The 22,806-nt window shown below is 50.4% G+C and overlaps 1 protein-coding gene across 6 annotated transcripts in view; it reads left to right on the top strand.

Annotated features, from left to right (window-relative positions):
• The window catches only part of JAKMIP1 (janus kinase and microtubule interacting protein 1), a 104,379-nt gene that overhangs the window by 15,037 nt on the left and 66,536 nt on the right, over positions 1-22,806 (top strand). Inside the window, exon 1 of one of the 6 annotated variants that reach the window (XM_033106706.1) lies at positions 4,018-4,149. The exons of the other annotated variants lie outside the window; for them this stretch is intronic. The gene's annotated coding sequence lies outside the window, so the exon portion shown is untranslated. Of the gene's footprint in view, positions 1-4,017; positions 4,150-22,806 lie in introns of those variants that run through there. 6 annotated transcript variants of the gene reach the window in all.

The following is a 22,806-nucleotide window of genomic DNA, read 5'->3' as shown; positions in this document are numbered from 1 at the left end:
AAAAGATGCTTATGTTCGGGGGATGTCATCCTGAAAAATCATGCTAGGGCTTATTTTCCATTTAGGTCTTATTTTTTGGGGAAACATGGTATAACAATACCGTAGGCTGGGTGGCTTAAACACAGAAATTGATTTCTCACAGTTTTGGAGGCTGGGAAGTGCAATATCGAGGTCCTGGCTCGATCCAGGTTCACTTCCTGGTGAGAGCCCTCTTCCTGGCTGCAGACAGCTGCCTTCCCACTGTGTGCTCGGAGGTGGGGAGAGAAAGAGAGAGAGAGAGAGAGAGAGAGAGAGAGAGAGAGAGAGAGAGAGAGAGAGAAAGAGAAAGAGAGAGAGAGAGAGCTCTCTCTGTGTGTCTGAGGAGGGCACTGATCCCTTCATGCGGACTCCACCCTCATGACCTAAGCACCTCCCAGAAGTCTCATCTCCAAATACCATCACATTGGCGGTTAGGGTTTCTATCTATGAATTTGGGGAGGACACAACCATTCCGTCCATAACACTGACCCCGAACTTATGGAATGGCCTGCCTTCCTTGAACTTGCCCGGACGCCTCTGTTCCTGCACACCTGTGCCCCCCCTTCCTGGTATGCCCTTCTCATGCTCATCTCCTCAGGTACTACCTTGACTCTCAGGCCCTGCACATCTTTCTTTCACAGCCCTGGCCACACTTGGGGCTCTTGTTTTTCAGTCCTTCTTTCTCCCTGTCTAGAGCTCAGGGCCTGTGTGGGATTCATGCCCGAGACCCCTGTGCCCAGCACAGGGCCTGGCATGGCAGGCACCGCGATGCTGTTGAGTGAATGAATGAATGAACAAATGAATGGAGCTCGGGGTCCTGCTGCTCTCCACGCTTAAATGCCTTTCAGCCTTCCTTTGACTCCTGTCCTTTGTCTGCATGTCCATGTTTCTGCTTCAGATATGCCTTCCCTTCCTCTGCTAGGAAGAGTGCCAGCTCTCCCACTTATCTCCTGGCCTGTCTTCCTCACTCGACTAGAACTCATCAAGGGTGTGGGGGAACCACTGGGAGTCCCAGTCCCGGGCCAACACATTGAAGGACTCAGCAAATGTCTGCACCGGATAAACTCTGCCTTGACCACCTTCCTTGCCCACCAAGCTGGTAGGAGCCTGGTAAGGAGACCCTGGCTCATCGTAGTACAAATGCCCAGCCCTGCAATTAGTGCCACTCCTCAAGCCCCTGGTTCCTACTTGTCTCAGCCTCACACCATTCCCACCCCCGTCTCCAGTTCTGGAGTCCCTTTCTTGAGAGAAGCCAGGACATATATGAGCTCTGTGTCCCTCCCCGAACTTTGCACACCCAGTGAGCAGTCAGAAGGTGTCTGCTGGGGAGTGCCCCAGGCACACCAAGCCCCATAGAGTGGCTGGTGTAGAAAGGATGTGGAAACCACAAAAGAACTTGCTCTTTGCTTGAAAGTCACCAGTAGCATAGCTTGTTCTCAGTGCTGTGATTATGTGACTCATTTCAGCAGAGGTGGGACAGAAATGACCTGATGGCTGGGACATTTTCTGGGACTTCTTAAGGGGCCCTTGCACATCAATAAAGGGCCAGCAAGTAGCAGCTGAACGAATAAAGGCTTTGTATTTAGGTGGCGACATGAGCAAGTCCTTTACCCACTTTCAGCTGAAATTTTGTCCCTACAAAATGAGGAAAAGAATACATGTTTCTCCAGGACCTTGTGAGTGCCAAGGTTATGTGTGTAAAGAACTGGTGACTAATGGCTGCCTAGAGAGTTGCAGTCATCTACCCCAGGAGTGCAGACTGCCTGGAGTTTAGTTAGTTGCCCCCAAATGTAGTTACTTTGGCCTCTCCTTGGATGAGGCAGTGCTTGGGCCACTCCTGTGGCTCTATCCTCAGGGCCTAGCTAAATATCTGGTACCTGGAAGCTATGTAGCAGAGCAGGTAAGAACAGGAGCTCTGGGTACCCAGGTAGCTGCCTGGGTACCACCTCTCACCTCTACTTGCTAGCTGGGTCACCTTGGCCTGGTCATGCTCTCCCAGTGCCCCTTAGACATGGTACTTCACCCTTCCTACTGGGAGACTAAAGTGGGGTACTAATAATACCCATATCATAGGGCTGCAGAATAATATATACTTGGGAGACTCTGGAACAGTTTCTGGCACAGAGTAACAGCTGTATAAGCAGGTACGGTTTTTATTATTACTTGGTGCATGTTTGTTGAATTGTATTGCATTCTGACTGACGGGAGTGTGGGTGCCGCCACGATGCTTTATTTTTCTTGCAGCACAGGTATTGGTTCCCATTGTTCATCCCCACCTCAAAGTTTCTCTCCTGTTCAGCATCTGGTAAAATTTTATAGTGAAAAACTAAAGAAAAAGAAGTTCACATGCACAGACTGTTCTAAAGGAAGTTTCATCATGTTTTTGTAAATGTTGATAAAAAAACTCTCATTCCTATATTTGATGAGAATTTTGTTATGTGGGTTCTGAATACGCGCAGCAACTTTATCAGAAATTGTTTGTGTTTGTGAGTGTGTTTGGTGGGAAATTGAAGTAAGTGCTTTTCTGATGATATTGGAAGCTTTTCATGACCTGGAATATTTTGAAACTACTGTTTTATGGAAGTGTTGGGGCTAATTCAGTGGCATTTATAATAATTTGCTGTCAGCATGCTTTTTGGGAGGATGATGGCATAATGTGCAGGAAGAAGCCTGGCTGTTCATTCCTGAAGATGTCCATAGATGTCTTCTAAGAGCGTGCCAGGCAAGGTGCTGGGTCCTGAGGCTAGAAACCAAAACTGACACAATTCTTTGGGCAGTAGGGCTGTGGCCTTAGAGTCAGACATACCTAGGTTCAAGTCCTGACTCTGCCACTTAGAAGCTGTGGACGTTGGGAAGCGACTTCACCTCTTTGACCTTCAGTTTCCTTATCTGTCAAATGGGATAATATTGTTACCTGTTTTACAAGGTTTTAGGGGTGGATTGAAATGGGTATGCCAAGCACATTGCCTGGCATAGAATAGGCTCTTATAAATAGCAGTTCTTGGTTTAGCTGCTTGTTTTAGTGACGAGGGGCAGGAGTGATTTCCTGAGAGACCCATGCAACCTGACGCGGGGCCACCCCTGCACCACTTCCTTTCCCTTGTTCTACGCCTGGCAGAATGGGCAAAGTCTCTCTTAGCAGAGGCAATGCCTGTGTCTGGGGGCGAGAGATTTGGTTTCCTGTGGGTTTGTGGCTTTGCAGCATTGCTTCATTGATCTCCCCCATGAGAATTTCTGGCAGGCCAAGGAGGCAGGTGGTGGTGGATGGCGCAAGGTGTCCCAGGGAAGGACAGCCAGCATTCCGCCATGCCCACCTTGACTCACCCTTCCTGTCCTATACCATCCAGTCTGACTCTCAGCTGCCCGGTACCGAATGTTCCCCTGGGCGGGTGCTTTATGCTCCTCTCTAGGCTTCTCCACTGTAATGCAAGAAGGCAGGAGGAAACCGAGGCCCTGGGAGGCTACACAGTCATCTAGCGATCAGAGTGCGTCATGGAGCCTCAGGATGAGAGCCTGGCCCTCTTTCCACCCACACCGGGGCTTTCCAGGTGGCTTCAGCGAACGCAGCATAGGAGGCTGAGGTTTGAGCTGTGGGTCCTGCATGTGAACTGCCAGAGAAGATTTCATTTCATGAAAAGAACATTTACTCTTTATTGTTTGCCCTGTGAACGTGTATGCTAATTTTAGGTTTTACTGGGGCCATGCTGTATCAGCTTTGTAACCTGGCCTTCTTTTTAAACGCAGCAACTCATTCTGAAGGTTTCCCCACGACTTGGTTCCTTTGCAGTAGTTTCTCCATCCCTGGGGGAGGGGCAGGGACAGAAAGCAGGTGGTGGGCGTGGCCAAGGAGAGCGTGAAGGGTCAGGACAGGAAGCGGAAGGGGAGGAGTCAGGCTTTCATTTAAAGGTTAGTGGCAGGGAGTGGAGCAGGCGGTCCCGGAAGCAGGAGGGCCCTGGTTAGAGTTGGGTGGTTAGGGTTAACTTCTCTTTTCTGCACAAACTTGTCTTCGGAGCTGAGGAGGCTTGGCGGGGAGGGAGGAGAGGAGTCACGGGCAGAGGGACGGCCTTACATGTGCGAGGCGAGGAGGAAGGACAGCCAGGTGCTTCCGGCCGAGAAGATGGTGGCCCTGATGTGGGTAATGGCATCGGAGGGGAGCGGAGGGGGTCGCCCTGCGGTTCAGGGGAGAACAGCCGTTTGGTGTGGCTGTTCTCTGGATCAGTCCGTAGAAGGGGCTGCTTTGCATTCGACCCTGCAGTGGTCACTTTACTTCACTTACTCTGTGCAGGATTCTCTCTGGCTCAGGTGACGTGACTTGATGTAGGTTCCCACAGGCCTTAGGGATGGAGCCAGGATTCTACTCCGGGTCTAACATCGAAGCCTAGGCTTTCTGGGGAGGGTCACGCCTTCAGGGGCAGGAGCCTTGGCAATCCTGGAGGGCTTCGTGGAGCAGATGGTGATGTAGTTTATAAACCTTTACTAGGCTACGTATGAAGCCAGGGTAAGAAGAGCGCAGGATTGGGGGTGAAGAGGCTGGGTTCAAACCCTGCCTCCCTGTGTACATTTGGATCAGACACAGCCTCTCTGGGCTCCATGTCCCGTTTGTACAATGGGGAGGTGGGACCAGATGGTCTTTCTTAACATCTCTTCCAAGTCTGAAGCTCACTCATTCTCTACATCAATGTTTGCTAAATATTTCCCCCTTTGGGAAGCTTGACGTCTGACGACCAACACTCTCTTCCTCCCCAAGCTCCCTTCGTGATTTCAGGACGCCAGTGAGTGTCCAGGAAGGGTCACTGCTCATGATAACAAGGGCTGTGCCCTGTCCACCGCTTTGCAAGTCTCCAACGCTTTCCGGCACCCAGGTTATCAGTGCGGGTTGGAGGTTCACCCACGGGGGGCGGGGGTAGGGGGGGCGCAATGAAGCAAGCCCTGGGGCCTGACACACACCTGTTCCTGCATATTTAGTGGAATCTTAGGCCAGTCAGTTAGCCTTTGACAGCCTTCGTTTCCCCATTTGTAAACATGGAGGTATTACTGCCCCATGCTCCTTGGCCTGACTGCCCCATGCTGAGTGGGTCAGGGTGACATGACACAGTGCTGCTTCCCACGTCTACAGAAAAGTAGCCCAGTGGGTAGTAGTAATGAGCTTGGTAAATGTTTAGAGAGATTCAAAAGTAGATTAGTAGTACAATACAGCTTAACGGGAGCTTTAGGAATTCTTCTCTGCCCCCATTCATCGGGGCTGTAAGTAGTGTCTGGTTTTGCCTCCTAAAATGTTCCTATTCCTGGCTCACCTCAGGCCTCTTCATCCCTCACCGGATGAGGATGCAGCCATAGCACTGTCTCTGCCTCCAGGGGGCCCCCTCCAGGCAGCCCTCGGTGTTGCCTCTGAGTAGCTGGTCTGAAATGCATAGGTGTCTGACCTTTTCCTCCCAGGCATAAACCTCGCCATGGTTCCCTGCAGTTCTCAAGGTCAAGTTCAAGCCCTTTAGGGATTTATAGTCCTTCCTCCCTCCTGCTAGACCTCCAGTAACTCCAGGGCAGCACTGTATCTTTAGTGCCTAGGAAAGTATCTGGCACTAAATTGCTTCTCAATACTTGGTATTGATGCTACTTATCATTGTGTGTTAACGAGCAGGGTACCTCATCCTCCGTTAGCAATTTCAGTCACAGACCTGTGGGTACTGTATTATTATTTTATACGGATGAGGAAACTGAGGTTCAGAGAGGACAACAGTCTTGATGGGCTTCAACATGATCGTTGGATAAACATATACTTATTCTAATAATGTCTGTAAAGGGAGTCATGAGGCATCTATTACTTTAATTGAAAAGAAGACGTCTGAGCCCCAAATCCGAAGTCTTTTCCAGGTGCAGACAGCCAAGGTTTGGCAGGCAGGTCACAGGTATGGACAGGGTGGTGTAAGGCAGTGTCCACCTGCCTGGGCAGAGATGGGTGGGAATCCTGCCTGGTCCAGCCGGGTGAGTCCTCAGCTGAAATCAAGCCATCAGTCTTATCGCCTGTTCATAGTGTATCAGCAATGAGGCAACAGTGAGATGCTTGCAGGACTATTTATCACTTCGTATCTGCTGATTTCTAGTCACTATTCCCACTCTCCTCTGCTTATAAGGACATCAGTAATTGAATTTAGGACCCACCCTAACTCCAGGATGAGTTTTGAAACTTTGCAAAATAAAAAGTTTGTGAGAAGCGCTCCCATGGGTGAGGTGCCCTAATGACCGGTGGTCTGCACCTGTCCGCCCTGTGGTCTCCAGCTCCTTCCATGTCTCTGTCATGTATTCAGCCCACAGTTCAAAAATAGAGGCAGAAGCTTATGACGAAATTCATTCCTCTATAGAGAAATCATTTCATTTTTAGACTCTTAGCTTTCAGACCGACTTTCCTTCACATTTTCATTTCTCTCCTTCCCTTACATTTTTCTTCAAGTTTTATTGCCTTCTAAAATTGCTAAAGTAGTATTTGTTGTTGTAATTATTAAAAAAGAGAAGAGATTAAGGAAATAAATAGACCCTCTTTTTCTCCATCCCCTGAGGGTTAACCTGTGGTAGGTGGAACCCCGTGAACTTTTTCCTGTGCTGTGGAAACACATATAAACGTGCGGACATCTAGTAGTAGGGCTTGGTGTCTTACCATTTTTTTTTAAATCCTTTGTTGACCTGGTTAGCCTCCTACTTCTTGAAGACACAGCTTCCTCCAGGAAGCCCCCCAGGCTCTGAGCGCTAACCTCACTCCACTGCAGTTATCTGATTACAAGCTGCCTTCCCTGCCAGATCTTGGGTAACATGAGGGCAGCAGCTGTTTCTGTTTCACTGTCTGCACTGGCTCTGGGAGCCCAGGAGATACACAGTCAGTGTTTGCAGAGTGAACGGATGGACAGGGGAGGCATCCTGGGTGAGGAAGCCATACGAGCAGAGCCTTGCAGGTAAGAGAAGCCTTCTTGTTCAAACACTCCTCCTAGCCCCTGGGAGGAGAATCCTGGGCATCTGGGGACAGAGGGTCACTTTGGGGAACATGGCCACTGCCACCCCACGGTCCCCATGCCCTGGCTGATTCTATGGCACTAATGCCCTATGTGGGCTGGGCTGATGGGTGGCTATGACCTACCCAAGGGCGGGGCCAAGACTGGGTCCTCTCTTCTCTCCAGGGCCCAGTAAGGCCTGCTGGGAGTCTTGGGGGTGACAGGAGGAAGCACGGCCAGGGATGAAGCCGCACAGGATTTAGAAGTGGGCGTGGCTTGGATCTCTATCTTTCCGTGATCCCGCTTCCTTCTCTTACAGGCAGTGTTTTCTGCAGCTGGGACTTATTAAAGTTTCTGCAGATCCTCTGATTGGTGCCAGGGGACCAGGTCACTGCCAGCTGGAGGAAGCTGAAAGTTCAGCAGGACCTAAGGCTGAGGGGCTGGCTTCTCAGCCAGTGTGTTGGGCAGCGAAGAGAAAGCATTCCTTTCCTGAGATGCTTTCTCGAGCTCGCGCTCCAGTTCAGGCCGGAAGAGTCCCAGCCGGTGCTATGGTGGGACCATAGGCGTTAGAGCATTGGAGTAACATTTCAGAAGGATTTGTGTTATGGGAGGAGAGTGGGGCTGGGAATTCCTGCATAGCATGGTGTGGCATGGTTCTGGAAGAGTGGCCAGTGTCATTTGGAGAACTTACAGAGAAGAAGTGAGGAATTCTGCTTTTCTGTTAGTTGTTGATTATGAATGATAAATGTCAATAATGTCTGGCTATTAAATGTCTGCATAGCTTTGCAGGAATACCCAGGTCACCAGCTTCAAAACAAGTATTTTCCCCATTCAATGGAGTAGGAAAATGACTTTGGAAAGTCAGGGCTTATTGACTCATTCCTGATTTCGTGCCAGGCCCCGTAGTTTGGGGATGAGAGAAGCACAGTCCTGCCTTCAAGGCACACCTGGTCTAGGTGCTGTTTGAGCTTGAATCACCAACACCCAGGGCATGTAAAGATTTCTCTCCATCTTACCACACCAGTCACTATTTTGTACTCATGCCCTTGGCATTTGGTTCTGAATAAATGCTGAAATGATTTGAGCAGGCTCTGTATCTTTTTCTCTCGGTATCTTGTCTGCTTGTCCACCTAAGTTGACATTCTTTGATGGCTCGGACTGTATTGTGAATACCCGGTGGTGATGATGGTGGTGATGATGGTGGAAGTGATAATGGTGGTGGTGGTAGTGGTGATGGTGATGTTGGTGATGGTGGTGGTGGTGATGATGGTGGAAGTGATGGTAATAGTGGTGATGATGGTGGTGATGGTGGTGGTGGTGATGGTGGTGGTCGTGGTGGTAGTAGTGATGGTGGTGATGGTGATGATGGTGTGGTGGTGGTGGTGATGGTGATGGTGATGGTGGTGGTGGTGTGGCGGTGGTGGTGATGATGGTGGAAGTGATGGTAATGGTGGTGGTGGTGGTGGTGGTGGTGGTGGTAGTGGTGGTGATGATGGTGATGGTGGTGATGATGGTGGTGATGATGGTGATGATGGTGGAAGTGGTGGTAATGGTGGTGATGGTGGTGTGGTGGTGGTGATGATGGTGGAAATGATGGTAATGGTGGTGGTGGTGATGGTGGTGAAGGTGATGATGGTGATGGTGGTGTGATGGTGATGGTGGTGGCAGTGGTGATGGTGTTGTTGGTGTTATTGGTGGTGGTGGTGGTGATGGTGGTGGTGATGGTGGTGGTGATGGCGGTGGTAGTGGTGGTGGTGATGGTGGTGTTGGGATGGTGGTGGTGATCACGGTGGTGGTGGTGAGGGTGGTGGTGGTGGTGGTGAGGGTGATGGTGGTGAAGGTAATGTGGTGGTGATGGTGGAACAGGTGATGATGGTAGGATGGTGGTGGTGTTGCTGGTGATGGAGTAAGACTTACGATTGTAGATGCATAGTAGGCAGTCTTGTAAGTGCTTCAGCTTTGTGAGTCTGTTGCCTCCTCATAACAACCTATGAGGTTGTAACCACCACTAGGCCCATTTTTCAAGTGAGACACCTGAGGCCCAGGGCCACACAATTGGTGCATGCTAGAATTGGAGTCAAACCCGGATCGATTGGCCTCAGTGCCCACACTAAACCAGGGTTACCCACGTGTGATTCTGGGACCAGCAGCATCACATCACCTGGGAGCTCGGTGGAAATGCAGGTACCTGGGCCCCACCATGGGCTCAGCATCACTGGGGAGGGCCAGCTAAAGGGAAATTCAGGGTGCATCTCAGGTGGTTCTCATGCATGTTAAAATTTCTGAAACAGTTTCTTAAACTTCCACCAGTCCTGCCCTCAGTGGCGAGTCAGCTTGGATCCTGGCTCAAGTGACTCTGACCTTATTATGCAGAGTGGCCTGCCAGCAGCATGGCATCACCTTTAAACAGGACCTAGGCTTCGCCCCTGGCAAGGTGACAGGTTCTAATACAAGGTGGAAGGGGGAGAGGAGAGGAAGGGCTGGTCTCACACCTTATTGTGTGCCTGAATCACCTGGGCATCTTATTAAAATGCAGGTTCTGACTCGGTGGGTCCAGGGTGGGGCCTGAGATCGTATCTCTTACAAGATCCTGGTGCTGCCGGTGCTGCTGGCCTGTGGTCCCACTTTGAGTAGCAAGGCTCCAGGTGAGAGGCTGTCACACCTGAAGGAGCGGCAGCGTCCCCTGGAGGGCTGGCTAACCAGACTGCTGGGCCCACCCGAGTTTTGGATTCAGTAAGTTGGGGTGGGCTTGAAATCTTGCACTTCTAACAAGTTTCCTGGTGGTGCCAGCGCTCTGGCCTGGAGCTTTGGGACTTACAGCTTCTTGTACAGCACCAGCCTGGGGCATGCAGGGTCCTAAGCCACAGGTTTGGACTTTGGCTGCATGTTGGAATCACTCGAGGACCGTGAACCCACTGAGGCCTGGACCCCACTCCGCGATCCTGAGTCGGTGGGACTGAGCGGAGCCTTGGCCTCAGGAATTCTCGGTTTCCACAGTGATCCTCACGTACAGCCCAGGTTGAGAACCACTCTCCAGAGCCTTTCTTTTTACCCCAGTTGCCTAGCTGCCTGGGGAGGTGACAATATAATGTCAATTTTGGGCTCACCCCCAGAGAGTTGGGGTTCAGTGAGCAGGTGGAGCCAGGCAGTGGCATGAAGGATGTATTCTCTAGGTGTTTCCAGTGGGCAGAGGGGCCGAGAACAGCTGGCTTGAACCGAGTGCTCTTGCCTGGCCCCTCGTGGCTCCCTGTGCTACAGATGCAGGCGCTGGGGGCTGGCCTCTTCCTGCAAGCGGTGGGTGAAGTGTCTTGCAGTTAGGTACCTACGTGGAGATCCTGCTTCTGCTGCTCCCCTGATGGGCTGTGTGACCTCCAGCAACTTAGTTCCCCTCTCTTGAGCTTTCTTCATCTGTATCGGGGGAGAAATGAACTACTTGCTCCCAAGAGTTGCTTGAAGAAGAAGGTCTCTAAGTGGCTTGTCCAGTGCCCGACACCCAGGAGCCCCGTCCACATCAGTAGCTGCATGTGTCTGGGCTACATGGATTGTCAAGTGCAGCGGTGGCAGGACGTCCCCTGGCGGCCTGCAAGGGCGGGGCCTCTGTGAACTTCGTGAGCCCCCCAGGGGTCCTGTGCACAGCAGTTTGCGAACCACTGATGTTACATCACCTGGTGGCCATTATGAGCCAGTAGCTAAGGACGCCCAGATTTCTGGCAGGAGTGGCTGGAGCGGTTTTCCCAGGGGTTGAGGAACATGGTAGAAGCACAGATGGGACGGAGGGAGATGGGAGCCCACGTCTGGGCTGGTTAGTCTGGGTATCCGTGGGTCAGTCAGGGGAGGTCCTGATGGCAGCTGGGGACGTGGGTCTGAAACGCCGGAGGCTGTCCCGGGCTGTCTTCCTGCCATCTCTGAGGAGAGGTTCTGGTGCTTTGGGACTTACAGCTTCCTGTAGGGCACCAGCTCATCACCAGTTAGGCACACAAGGGAGACCCGTCTGTGGGATCTTGTGGGACATGTGCTGTGAGCAGCTCTGGGTCTCGCTGATGCTCTGCTCTGTCCCTCAGGCTGTGGCTCCCAGCAGAGTCTGACCACTGCCTGCCCTGTGCACTGGCAACCCCTGGCCTCTCCCCTGAGGCCCCTCTGATGCTGCTGCCTCTCCCAGGCCCTGGTATAACAGGTTAATGTCTCAGGTCGGACCTGGTCACAGCTGTTTGTGGTAGGTTCCAGGCGGGACATGGCTCCTCTCAGCCTCAAGGGTTTTGTTTGGTTCACTTGCCTCAGAGTTAAAAGTCAATTTAAAAATAAATCCTATATGTGTGTAAATGTGTACACGCGTGTGCGTGCACACACAAGAGTTTCCCAGGGCTTCTGTAACAAAGTACCACAGGCTGGCTGGCTTAAAATAGGAATTTATTCTCTAGCGGGTGTGAGGTGCTGTGAGATTTGCATTTCCTTAATGACTAGTGATGGCCATTTCCTTAATGACAGGTGGCCAGTGGGCATCTTCTCATGTGCCCACTGACCATTCGTGTGTCTTCTTGGAAGAGATGTCTGTTCAAATCCTCTGCCTATTTCAAAATGAAGTTGTTTGTCTTTTTATTGCTGAATTGTAAGAGTTCTTTATATATTTTGGAGATAGGCCCTTTATTGGACATAGGATCTGCAAATACTTTCTCCTGTGGGTTGTATTTTAGTTTTCTTGCAGCTTTAGTTTTCTAGGACTGCCCTAACAAATAACTACTAACTGGGTGACTTAAAACAGCAGAAATGTACTCTCACAGCTCTGGAGGCTGGAAGTCTGGAATCAGGCATAAAGCAAGGTCACGTTCCCTCCGGAGGCCCGAGGAGAGGCTCCTTCCTGCCTCTTTCAGCTTCTGGTGGCCCCAGGTGTCCTGGGCGTGTGGCTGCATCACTCAGACCTCTGCCACTAAGACCGTCCCACAGCCTCTGCACCTGTGTCTTTCTGTGTCCTCTCCTCTGCTTATAAGGATATCAGTAATTGAATTTAGGACCCACCCTAACTCCAGGATGATTTCTTCTCAAGATCCTTAACTAATTATGTCTACAAAGACCCTGTTTCCAAATAGGGTCACATTCAGAGTTTCAGGCCCATGTGCATTTTTGAAGGACGCTATTCAAGCCTCTACGGTATCCTTCAAATGTCTAAATTTTGTTCAATTTATCGATTTTTCTTTTGTCATTTGTGCTTTTGGTGTCTTGTTTGAGAAAGCCTTGCCTAATCCGAGGTCACAAAGATTTATTCCTATGTTTTTTTCTAAGAGTCTTATAGTTTAGCTATTGTATTTAGGTTTGAGTTCATTTTTGTACGTGGTGTGCATTGAAAGGTGAATTTCAGTGTGAATTTTAGGATCAGCTTCTTAATTTCTTTAAAGAAGGTGGCTGGGATTTTGATAGGAATTGTGTTGAGTCTGTAGGTCAGTTTGATTGAAACCACATTACGCCTTCTGCCCCGTGAACGCAGGTGGGATGCCTCTCCACTTTTTAGGTCATCTGTAATTTCGCTCAATAGTGTTTGTAGTTTTCAGTCTTCTACTTCATTTGCTTAGTATTTGTTTGCTTATTCTTTAGTGTTTTATTCTTTTATGTCTTGTATATATTATTTTTTAAAGTTGTCCTAAAAGCAGAATTCCCCATTGGAAGAGATCCCTCCGATTGAGAAATGGTTCTGTCTCCCTTCTTTGAGTGGTGGTTTTTTTCCCCCGAGACTTTTCCTTCTAAGCCCAGGCCGAGAATTGAGGTGCAGCCCCAGGCAGCAGGGGGCTGCTCCATGAAGTCCTAGAAGCTCAGGTTGGAAGGCGTCTTAGGTACCTCTTGGAACAAACCCTGCTTGGGGTAGGTCCTAAGTTGAACCAAGTAGCTCTCCCTTATCCCTCTGTCGTCTGTCCATCCATCCATCCACCCCTCTCCCCAACCCCAAACCAAGTCCCCCACGTGGCAGCCTGTGAGAGAGATCGGGACACTAAGATGACTTAGACCCAGTCCTGTCCTCAAGGAGTGCAGTCTGATGTGAAAGAGTTAGGGTTTGCCAAGACCACAAGTGCTAGAACGGAAAGAAAACGCGGGGGTTGTGGGACCCCCGAGGGGGACCCTGACCCAGCCTGGAAGTTGGGGCAGTCACCCATATGAGGTTTTATTGCATTCTTTTTTATTATTATTAGTTTCAGGTGTACAAAACAATGTAATAGACATTTATCATGTATACCCCTCACACAGTGACAACCCCGTCCCCCCATCCACTACCCCTCTGACGTCGCACACAGCCATTACATTTCCACTGTCTCTATTCCTAATGCTGTACTCCGCTTCTTGTAACTATATATGTATATATATGTATATATATATATATATATATATATATATATATATATATATATAAACTTGTAGTTGACATTCCTTATTGTTCAGCTTCAGCTTCAGGTGTACAGTGCAGTGATCAGGCATCTACATCATCCCTGAGGTGGTCTCCCTAATGGGACAAGTGTCCATCGGACACCCTACAAAATTACTGCATTCTTGAATGACAAGTGTTGGCAGAACAAGTTGAGTGGAGCACTCCAGGCTTGAAGAGCTTGGACAAGGGGCATAGCAGGTCTGGGAGAGAGGAGAGCCTCTCCTGTTCCACAGGTGGCGAGACATTTGCTGTGGATGAGGCAGTGATGGGGACCGAGAGGCTACTGGGAACGCCCTCCCCCAGGCCACATACCCTCAGGACCTGGGTCAGGCTGGCTCAGGAAGTCTGCTGTGGCCGAGGGTAGGACAGCCTGACAGATGGCAGAGGCAGGCCCAAGTGTCCTTCCAGTTTCTTCCTTGTCAGCCTTTCTGTGCCAGGTGAGCTCCTTGGGCTGGCAGGTTTTCACGGAGGACCTCACCTCTGTGTGACGGGAACAATGCCGGCTCACGAGCCCATGCCATCTGTGTCCTAGGACCAAGCACCGCCAGCTGGTCTGTCTGGGGGTGTGTCCTCTCACCTGGATGGCACAACAGCCTCCACCGGCCTCCCTGCTTCCACCCTGAAATCCAGTCTACCTGATAGCCAAAGGGAGCTTTTTGAGGGGAAATAGACCTTGTTTGTGCATTCAACAGTAATCGAGCTGTACGCAGTCTCGGTAGAAGGCACACAGCACCCCCAGACGACTCCCAACCTTGGGGAGGCTGAGGCCCCCTCTGGTGGGGATTTCGCTCGTCTGTGATGACTCCTGTTTCCTTAGGGTCCTCCCAGCCCCACACCGTGGCTTCACATTGTGGGAAGAGCATGGGCTGGGGTCAGACAAGCCCGGGGAATTTATGTTCCTTGACTTCTTAGTGCCGTGGCTTCCCTGTTTGGGAAGTGAGGATGGTGTCAGCGTCCCCGTAGGGGGTGGATTGAACAAGACGATGGGATGTAATGCTCTAACGTGGTGCCTGCGGAGGACAAGGGCTCAGTGACCCTGAGCAACTAGGATTGCCATGTCATGGACTAAGTATGGCCACAATCGGGAGAGAGGGGGCAGGAAGGCGGGTCAGTGGTGTCCAAGTCAGATGGTCACATAGTCAGATTACAAGATGCAGGCGCAATGTGGCCACGAAGAGGCCAGGGGACGTGAACGGGGACCAGTGGAAGTCAGGAGAGGTGCGTGGAGGTGATTGGCGGCCAGTGGAGGCCAGGGGAGGGGAGGGGAAAGGAGATCAGGGAAGGGGTGTGGGGGCTCGTGGAGGCTTGGGGGACACAGGGGCCGGAGCCCCACTGCTAGGAAGTGAGGAGGCGGTCCAGGGGACAGGTGGAGACAGCCGAGAAGGCCTGTGGAGAAGCAGAGCGAGGCAGAGGTTGGGGTGTCTGGGACAGAGAGAGGTCTTTTTTGTTTCAGTGGGAATGACCCGAATATGAAAAGCTGGTGGTGAGGAGCCCCTGGAGGGGGGTGACACTTCAGCAGCCAGGATAAAGGGAGCTTTGGGAAAAAGTGGGAATGAGAAGAGGTCCAGGGCCAGGGAGAAGAAGGGGGTGTTGATTTGGGGGTGCAGGCTTGAAGGGGATGCTGTCTCGTCCTCAGTTCGGTTTTTTTCTGTGTCCGTAATCAGTATTATTTTCTGCTCTCTCCTGCACAGACTGCTCTTCATTCCTAGCTCCTTTTGATTCGGTTCTAAATGGAATCAGCTTCCAGTTTTATCCACAAATTGGTTATTGCTGGTATATAGGAAAGAAAGCGATGGTTTTTGTCACTTAGCCCTATCCAGCAACTTCAGGGAACCCTAAAAATCCCATTAGTATATTTCAGACTGGATATTTTGACTTTGACCTTCTCAGTGCCGCTGATTTTTCCCTCTGACCCAGTTTCTTCTCCCTTTCTGTTTTCTTGGCTCAAACCTCCCCTCCCCCTTTCCTCTGTTCTTCTCTCCTTCCCCTGCCTTGATAGGCGCTGGCAACCTTCTCTTTCTAAGAATTCTCTTTGTTCACACTGCCTCCTTGCCCTGCCCGCAAATGGAAATAGCTTTCTTGGTTTATCCTGTTCGTTGGGGCTGTGAGGTCAGCAAGTGTCTCAATGTGGGGTTTCCCCCAAGACTGGGGTCACACTATCACTCGCTTTTCACACACAGCAGGTCTGACAAATCTTCCCACAGCCTCCACGGTTGATTTAACCTCACCATTTCCATCTTTATGGGTTATCCCCTTGTCTGATTATTCCCTTAGGGTAGATTCTGGAAGTGAAGCTATTGAGCAAAAGGGATCCATATTTAAAATTTTCACAGAAATTGCCAGACGGCGCTCCAGAAAGGTTGTGCCAATTTGTACCCACCAAGAGCGAATGAGAATAGCAATTCCCCAGGGCCTGCCAACAATGAATATTGAAAAATCTTTGCCAGTGTGCTAAGTGAGAATTCTCGTTCCGGTTCTCACTCCCTTGGTTACCAGTGAGGCTGATGTCGTGTCATTTGTGTACTGCCCATGTGCGTTTTCTTTCTTTGGGAATTCTCCTTCATTATTTTTACTAATTCTATTGGCATGTTGCTTAAAGCACTTTTGATTTGCGATATGTTACAAATACTTTTTCCTATCTGGTGATTCGACATTTTTGCTCTGATGCTTTTCCTCTACAGAGGTTTACCATGGGTGTCTTCTGTGGGTGCTTGGGCATTTTGCCTCCTTCAATACAGTGTTTCCCCGAAAATCAGACCTGGCTGGACCATCAGCTCTAATACATCTTTTGGAGCAAAAATTAATATAAGACCAGGTCTTATTTTACTACAAGACCGGGTCTTATAACGTAATATATGATATGATATAATATAACACCAGGTCTTATATTAATTTTTGCTCCAAAAGACTCATTAGAACTGATGGTCTGCCTAGGTCTTATTCTCGGTGAAACATAGTATTTGTTTTCAGGAGATGTCTTTGTTTTGGGGTTTCTTTGTTTTTATTTTAGTTTGCAATCCACCTGCAGGTTGTTTCGCTGTAAGGAACTAGGTGGGTGTCCAGTTGTATTTGTTCCCAAATAGCTAGTCCTTTCGCCTAGTACAGTGGGGTGGGTCAGCTGTTCCCTGTCCCCATTTATATGTGTTAAATTACTGTGTCCGTCCTCCGATCTGTGTTTGCACTTTATCTTCCGTCAATTTGATCTGTTGAGCAGCCCATTTTTTATCCCTAAGAAGAGAGACAGAAACTTCCAGCTTGAAGTTTTCAAACCGGATCGTCTTTCCCAAACTATAAAGATGGATGTCCTATGTGGGGAGGACAGCTGCTATCTGGAGGACCCAAAGACCCTGTGGGGTGATCGCCCCTCCACCCCAGCCCTCTGCGACGTCCTTATTCCTTCTTTCTGTCTCATCACAGCCCATCTGTGGCTTCAAACCCAAACCGTTGTTTAGCCCACAGACAGTTGCCTCCACCTCCTCCAGCCAGGCCCTGGGCCGAGGCAGCCAGAGGAACTCAGCAGGGGCTTTGGAAGCCTGGTCCCCCTGTCTGGCTCCACCACCGTGAAGTCTTCGTGGGCCTGTGCTCATCTGTGGTATCTCGGAGAGTCCTACCTGGAAGCAGGTGGGCAGGCAGACAGCTCCACCCCCTGCCGTCCCTATGCTGGAAGGTTCTTGGCCCTGTTGCTTCAGGTTTGAGGCTGTGATCACCGGTGGGAAGCGAGAACATGGCCGGGGGAAAGCTGTGCCCTAGACATCCCTGTGAGGTGGTCCATTCTGACCATCCTTGCTTTCCAGATCAGGAGATAGAGACACAGCAGAGTGACCTGGCCAGGGTCCCACCGGGGAAGGGGCAGAGCCAGCCAGCAGCTGTCATGGACACGCCACGTGAGAGGATGAACATTGGGGGCAGCAGAGCTGGGATGGAGCCCAGGGCTGGCCCAGGACCCACCTCTAGCCCATTCTGTGGCCTCCCAGGAAGATGTTGTAGGGAAACCCTGAAGCTGATGCTGTCAGAAGCTCCCCAGGTGAAGAGAGGTGGAAGTCTGTCATTTTCATCATATACTGGATTTGCATCTCAGCAGCAAAGCATTGGATGACCAGGATTGCTAAAGGCTTGGAGCAGATGGCACTGCATTGATTTTTGCAAATAGTAAGAAAGGGAATGGACAGCAATCTGTTCGCTGTGTCGGCATCTGACTTTAACTTTTTAAATCAGAGTTACGGACCCTGTTAGGTATTTTATTAAATCTGTGATGCCATCAGTTGAGAGATGCGTCATTATTTTTGTACCACTAAAGAAAGGGAAAATCTAATGCTGCCTGTTCAGTGATGACAGAGTTAGGTTGTAAGACACGTTGTGATTTCAGAAATGTTACAAAGTGAAAACATGTGCGCCTCAGCATCAATGCAGCAACACGGTAGTGTTCACTCGGCCATTTGTTGGCGGACCACATCCAACGGCTGCCTGTCCAAGGGCTGGGCACAGAGGGGTGAAAATATGTTCCAAGTCCCTGCTCCCCAAGGGCACACAGACAGATCTAATACTGAACATGCTAATGGATCATTTCATATCAGTTTGTTGATTGATGGGTCCATTCAGTCACCAAATACCTGTTGAGCACCTACTATGTGCCAGGCACTATTCTAGGCCCTGGGGGCCCCACAGTGAACAAAACTACTCACAGAGCTGACTCTTTCCAAGGCCATAAGTATGCATCCCCAGCAGCAGCTCTCAAATATTGCTGGGCAGAAAAATTTTCGTGTAGAAATTCCGATTGCCAGGCCCCATTCCCGGACGTTGCCTTTCATCACGTATAGGTGGGACCCAGGAATCTGCATTTTCACAAGCACCCTGGGAGATCCCGGGGCAGGAGGACTTCAGGCCGAAATGTGAGACACAGCGCTTCAGTGTTCATGACTTTGCAGCATCCCATTGTATAAACGCTGTTCTTCGCAGTCCCTTTGCTTGTTGGCTATTTAGCAAATACTTAGTGGGTTTCTTGTTTCCCCTTTGTAAACAACACGTCCATAAATGTCCCTGCAGCTGAGTCCTCCAGGGTTCCTTGGGCAGCGGTACTTGCGCTGACTTTTTAAGGGCCACCGTATCTGGCCCTGGAGCCTGACTGCTGGTTCCTTCCCCACTTACTAGCTGGGCGCTTTTGAGCAAGTTCCTGAACCTTGCCATAATTTTCTCATCCCTGAATCGGGACTGGAATGGTGCCAACTGTTTAGGGCTATTGTAAGGATTAACTGGAAGTGCTGAGAACAGAGCTGATGAATGCATGGGAAGGCTCTGTGCCGGCTGGCAGCGGCGATGGTACTGACACTGCATTGCCAGTGCAGGAGGGAGTGCACCGTGCAGTGCCCGGGCACAGTGGTGACTGGACACCAGCAGCTTTGATGCTGGAGAGTCGCCTTTGTTGTCACAGATCCGATTTCAGCCTGTCTGCCACATTGTCACCAGAAACTGGTCTGGATGTGTTTCTCTGCTCACATCTCCCTGTCATCCCACTGCCGGAGGGTGAATTTCCTTTAAACACTGCACAAGAAGGAAGGCCCTTTAGAACTTAGCTCTGGCTCCATCTAACACCCCCACCCCCACCCCGTGGGCTCCATGCTGCCGTGTAGAGAGAGAGAGTCTTTGAGGGGAGACTGGTGGGAGTTGATGATTGAACTTGGCCATCACTCCTTGTCCTTTGAGGAATGAAGAGGAGTTTTCCAGATGGAGACGGAAGGAAGGGCTTGTCTTGGCTGATGGACTGGCATATACAGAGGTGTAGCAATATGTCTGTGGTGGTGTCAGTAAATCGTTTGGCTGAGTGTGGGTTGTTGGGGGCAGGTTGGATACTGAGCCATTGAGAAGAAGGTGGCTATGGGCTGGGGTGAAAATGGGCCCCGTTTGCCGGCCTGCAGAGCTGGGTGTTGTTGCTTCACGTGGCAGACCCAGCATTGTAGGGCTCTTGAGAATCACACTGTTTCCTGTGTCTACTCTTTCTAGGCTGAAATGCACCCCCAGACACTCATTTTCTATATATTTTTTTAAGGACTGCAGACATCTGACAGATTCTTTGCCTAATTGCTAAGGGCACAGAGGTTTCCCTTCAATTATGTAGCTCGTCGTGAAACAGGGACTTGGAACACCACCCGTCAGTCTTTACCATCTTTGTGGTAAATTGCTTCTGGGAATACAGACGTGCCATCTTAGAGGGCCTCTCTTGTGAAAGGTTCGATGGTAAAGTGACCGAGGTACTAAAATGCTGTTGTGGACTGCAGTGCAGGCGGAAGCTGGAGAATTTGGAGCTCCTCTATTCCGTGCTGCCTCTGCACTTTCACCGGCTGCTTCTCTTCTGCATCACCGGGTGCTCTGCTCTGCTGTATGCCTTCGCTCTCCCTCTGGAGTGGGGGCCTTAAATGCAGCGTTTCTCAGCCCTGCAGAACATAAGCAGGCTGCTTTCCCCCAGGGTGGGTGGCGGGAGTCTGCGGTCACAGATGGAAAGATGGGCCTTGAGTCCTCACTCTGGTTCAGCAGCCAGTATTTAGTAAGCCCCTGCTGTATACAGGCACCAGCTAGACTGTCAGTAAGACGTGGAATCCAGACTTTTCGAGCTGGAAGGGGCTTCAGAGAGTGACTGTTTCGTTCAGTATTTCTCTGTGGGAACGCATGGCTCGCTTGCTATATGAGAAGACTGTAGGTGGCCCGTGGACAAACATTTCATTTTAATAGTATTATTTTAGTGTGATTAGAGAAGATACAACTAGCATGTTAAGCCTGTGATTTTTGTGGATATTATTGCTTAGAATAAGGCTAAAGTAGTATACATGTTTTTAAAATGTCAGTCATTTTAAAGAAAAATATTAAATAAGTTGCAAAGGGGCGTGAAGGCACTCTTGGGTGCTCCCCCAAATGTTCTCTATCTCAATTGCCAAAAGTCTTCGAGCTGTGCAGTTAGTAAAGTTGACCTGAGAACGTCAGCGCATGTTGTATGTGTTTTATGCAGACATCACAGCAGCTGCTGGATGACTGAGGTTTGCAAACATTGTGCAGCCCAAATGCTCATTTTTCAAAGGAAAACTGAAGGCCCAGAGAGAAGCGAGTACTGGTGATGTTGGACAGGTGTTTGGGCCAGGTGCAGGGAAGGCTGGGTGGGGCTTGGCTTTTGGGCTTTGGCTTGGATCTGCCTGCTTAGTGCCTAGGAAGGTGGGCGTGGTGGATGGGCACGGGAGTGGCCTGTTCCAGGAAAACTACTGTCCTCAGATGGGCAGTTAGGTGGTGTGGGTTTGTTAGAATGGCTAAGGAGTGTCCCCTTCTGTGAGGGATTCTGAAGACCCCCCACTGCAAGCGTGAAGCTTTATCGGTACCGTGACCCAAGGACCCGTGTTTAAAGTTAGGGCGCAGACAGTCCTGCGAGCCCTCCCAGTGTCAGTATCAGACGTTACGTTTGCTCTTCTGGAGACTGCCTGCGTGGTGAGGGCTGACGCAGACTTCCCAGGCTGGTCTCACATCGTGGCACACAGAACAGCTGCCCAGTTCCCCAGCGGGTTGTGGTTGGGGTGCGGGTACTGGGAACAGGGCTACAGGCTTTAATGCAGTTTGCTTCAAGGCGGATGGAAATAGGGAAGTGAGGACAGCTTCTCAAAGCTGCAGCGGGGTGTCGGGGCCAGAATTCTAAGCACTTGGGCCTTCTTTGCTCCCACTTAGGGCACCGTCTGTTCCTTAGGCCGTTTTATTCCAGGTTGAGTCATTGGCTCCTCCCTCTGTCCCTCCCTCTCCTTCCCCCCGCCCCCTCCCCCCCTTCCTGAAGTGGTTCACAGTGCAGCAGGCATAGCGTGAGGACTGCAGTGGTCACCAAGTAATCAGAACAACAGTGGCCACTGTTTAGTGTCTGTCCTGTGCCTAGCGCTGTGTTAACTGCCGTTACTCATATTGTCTTCTCACAACAACACTGTGAGTTAGGGATGGGTATTTTTTTTTTTTTAATTTATTGGGGTGACAATTGTTAGTAAAATTACATAGATTTCAGGTGTACAGTTCTGTACTACATCATAGGGATGGTTATTTAAGCATCCCATTTCACAGAGGCATGTTTCCTGAGCTCGCCAAAGGACAGCCTGCTGCAGGTGTAGAACCGGTGTCTTCCATTCGGAGACGTTATGACCGTCTTGCTAAAATGGAGGGACTTAGGACTGGGGTGTAGATACGTCACACCTGTCGTCTGCTTCCTGTTACGTCTGGGGGGCTGATTTTAAAGACCCGCGTTTTCAAAGGTGCCTTTCAGGGTCTTGCTTCCTACCAGCAGTATGAAGGCCGTTTTCTGGGGCCCAGATGGAGGTTTCGGGGAGGCTTTCAGGTTTCAGGGAGGAAGCCAGACAGGCGCTGGTGCGCGCTGTGGACTTCGCGGGCTGCGTGTCAAGATCGGGAGGCCTCTGAGGGCCGGAGATGCTGCCTCCAGCTCCGGCAGTGGAAGCAGGTGGCTCTTCCTGGACGCAGAAACCACTCGGTTCAGAAAGAGGCCTGTGGCCCTGCTGCATGAGGCCCTGGGCAGGGCCCTGGGGACAAAGGTGGGTGCGCCACAGACACTGCCCTTGACGCTCACGGCACCACAGTAAGGTTTCAGGTAGATGGAGCTGATGGGTGGCGCCACTTCCCAGCGCACGATCTTGGGCAGGTCACTGAATTTCTCTGGGTCACAGTTTCCCCTTCTCTAAAATGGGGGTCAGCTGGAGAGAATAATAGCACCTACTTCAGAGAATTATGGAGATCACTGAGCTAATACACATGAAGCGCGTACGTAGCACTTGGGATTTACTCATTACTCTGTCTCATTCACCTGTTATCCCCAGAGCATATAGTATGTGCCCCACAGACTTTGTGGCATGTTTCTTGAAAGAATGATGTGACATTGACCGTGGAGGATTTGGGGTTTAGGCAAGTGGAGACTGGAGAAGAGGGGCTGTGTTTCCGGCAGGCAGGGGTGGTGGAAGGGCAGAGGTGCCGTCGGGCATCGTCATTGAGGTTCCGAGACAGACTTTTGAGCCCGGAAGAAGTGTTTGGCCTGGTCTCCTCCAGCCTGGTGGCAAACGAGGACCTGCTCTGTGTGGTGGGGAGGTGACAGGTGCAGAGTTTACAGCCTAGAAGGGAGAAAAAGACCCCAAAGGCAGTATGGGAACTTGATATAATTTGGACTTGGTGAGCAGACATAAATACTGACTTTTAACTTAGGTAATTTTTTTTTGGTCCTTTTTAAAATCTTTGGAAGAGAGCTGAAGTGGACATTCCTTCTATCTTGAGCACATGTGGAACAAACTGACTTAGAGTCAGACCCAGACTCAGTATTCTTACCTGGGCGGCCTCGGCCCATATCACTTGATTTCACCGAAACTCTGTAAAGTGTGAATCTTT

The sequence above is a fragment of the Rhinolophus ferrumequinum genome, chromosome 5, assembly GCF_004115265.2.
Source record: "Rhinolophus ferrumequinum isolate MPI-CBG mRhiFer1 chromosome 5, mRhiFer1_v1.p, whole genome shotgun sequence".
In the NCBI taxonomy this organism is placed as follows: Eukaryota; Metazoa; Chordata; class Mammalia; order Chiroptera; family Rhinolophidae; genus Rhinolophus; species Rhinolophus ferrumequinum.
Note: the sequence above shows the minus strand (reverse complement) of the source record. Positions and strands in the feature narration are given on the sequence as shown.